The 2772-nt window shown below is 39.6% G+C and overlaps 1 protein-coding gene across 1 annotated transcript in view; it reads right to left on the bottom strand.

Annotated features, from left to right (window-relative positions):
- Nucleotides 1-805: 805 nt before the first annotated feature.
- sh3gl2b (SH3 domain containing GRB2 like 2b, endophilin A1) overlaps nt 806-2772 on the bottom strand; it is a 9199-nt gene continuing 7232 nt past the window's right edge. The window contains exon 9 of the mRNA XM_046869017.1: nt 806-2772. This exon is cut by the window's right edge and continues 802 nt beyond it. The gene's annotated coding sequence lies outside the window, so the exon portion shown is untranslated.

Raw genomic sequence — 2772 nt, 5'->3', positions numbered from 1 at the left:
CCAGAGGCCACACTGCGTCACTGCGATTCACTGTCGCCTTGTTACGTCACCGTTGGTGAAGACTTGGGGTTGATGAGCAAAAACTGTTTCTCAATTAAACTATTTATTTCCCCTTAATATTTCTGTTTTTTTCCCCCCTCAATTTATTTCATGAATTGAAATTAATTCATGACAGACAGACAGACAAATAGAGAGATAGTAGTAGGTAATATTCCAAATCACTTATTTAGTTATTCTTCCAGGAGTAATTTAACTAGTTTGTGTGACTTGTTATTTTTCCTTCCTGACATGCTGCGACTGTCAGATCTTTATTATTGATGATCAAGTTTGTTTCAAGAACAGTAAAACCTTCAACAGTTTTTTGTCCGTGTACTGATATGCTCTCATAGTCATCACATAGGTCTATTTATACATTCTCTCTTTTATTCACCTTTACATATCTTTTATACACATCCTAGTGTCTGTATGACTGATATTCCCGAATAAGTGGGATGAGACTCTCAGAGACAAACCTGACACACACACACACACTCACACACACACACACACACACACACAGATACAGTGATGAGTGTGTTTCTAGAGAATGTGTGTGTGTGTTTCCAGAACTTGTTTTTCACAAACTATAGTCAATGATTTTAGAGTTCTAAGTGAAATTGGTTTGTTCTATATTTATCTTCCATTTTATATATATATATATATATATATATATATATATATATATATATATATATGTGTGTGTGTGTGTGTGTGTGTGTGTGTGTGTGTGTGTGTGTGTGAGTGAGAGAGACTCACGACTCATTACTCATCATTAGTGACACTGCATTTTATTTCGCATGTGTGTGATATTAGTGTGATCACATCAAGCGACACAGCTTCTGTTTATCCAGTACAGGATAGAGAGGCACACACACACACACACACACACACACACACACACACACACACACATTTAAATATATGTATATATATATATATATATATATATATATATATATATATAGATTTATATCGTGTATATATACAGAGATAAAACTAACAAGTCCGTACAGCAGATAAATAGATACATCACAATGACATTTAATTAATTCATGTTTAACACAAAAACATACTGCAGTCCACACACACACACACACACACACACACACAGGAGGAGGTGTAGTGACACAGGGAGACAGTTATTGCTGTAATGATTAGTGGATATAGATGAGGGATTGGTTGTTGATCAGTATTGGAGTGAGTGATAATAAACCTTCCCCATATTCATTCACACATCAGACCACAATGTTTAAAAATCAATTTAGAATAAAAGTGGGTGGGGTTTCATTTTGTGGGGGGCGTGACTCAGGGACAGTAAAGTCAGTAATTTTTTATGCTAATTCTGAACAGTTTTCATTAGCAACCCATCAGTGAGACACGCCCATCAGTGAGACACACCTATTAATAAGACACACCCACCATTGAGACACACCCAATAGACACGCCTATCACTGAGACACGTCCATCAGTGTGACACACATATCAGTTAGGTACACCATTACTGAGACACGCCCATCAGTGAGACGCCGATCAGTGAGAAACATCACCAGTGAGACACATCCACTAGTGGGACACACCATCAGTGAGACACACCCATCAGTGAGACACACCCACTAGTGAGACACACCCTTCAGTGAGACACACCCACTAGTGAGACACACCCTTCAGTGAGACACACCATCAGTGAGACACACCCACTAGTGAGACACACCATCAGTGAGACACACCCATCAGTGAGACACACCCACTAGTGAGACACACCCTTCAGTGAGACACACCATCAGTGAGACACACCCACTAGTGAGACACGTCCATCAGTAAGACACACCCACTAGTGAGACAAGTCCATCAGTGAGACACGCCTATAAGTGAGACACACCATTATCTAGACACACCCATCAGTGAGACACACCCACTAGTGAGACACACCCTTCACTGAGACACGCCCATCAGTGAGACACGTCCCTCACTAAAACATACCCACATGTAGCTGGGAAACAATCTTGTGCAGATATTGAGAGTAAACATGTCAGTCACGTGTCCCTCAAACTAAATAACACAACGCAGAACCCAAACTCATCACACACTATATTGTTAACGTTACTGATTAACAAGAAGGCGAAGGCCCCCCACACACACACACACACACACACAAACAAGATGGAAAAATTGTGTTTTGTTGAAACCCTCACATTCTAACCTGGAAAATAAAGAAATCAGTTACTGCTTTGCTTCAAACACATCATGAAGAATCTGCTGGTTAAAAGTTGGTTTTATTCAATTGCAGGGACGGAAACATCACATCCACCAATCAGAGAGAAGGAAATCTACTTCCTGTGTGTAACACTGTACAGGATAAAACACACACACTCACTCGGCTTGTGCATACGCAGGAATGTCACTGAACAAACAGAAGTTAAATAAATATAAACAAACAAACAAACAAATAAATAATGGTTTACACAGGAACACAAAGAAGTAAAAAATATAAAGAAACAGTTCACAAGAGCATCACTGACAGTGGGGAAATCACTGAAATCTTGCTGGAAAAAAGAGCAAACAAACAAACACACCAACAAACAAGCAAATAAATAAACAAACAAACAAACCAATAGTTTAGGAGAAAGGAAAGAGCATAAACAGGGGGCGTGTCCTGAATGCTGTAACACACTGTGTCCTTCGGGCGGTTCGGTGTGAGGGTTTTGATTGAATGCGAGAGAACACTGGGGAACC

Source organism: Silurus meridionalis, chromosome 16, assembly GCF_014805685.1.
Source record: "Silurus meridionalis isolate SWU-2019-XX chromosome 16, ASM1480568v1, whole genome shotgun sequence".
Lineage (NCBI taxonomy): Eukaryota > Metazoa > Chordata > Actinopteri > Siluriformes > Siluridae > Silurus > Silurus meridionalis.
This window is presented reverse-complemented; position numbering and strand designations above follow the sequence as displayed.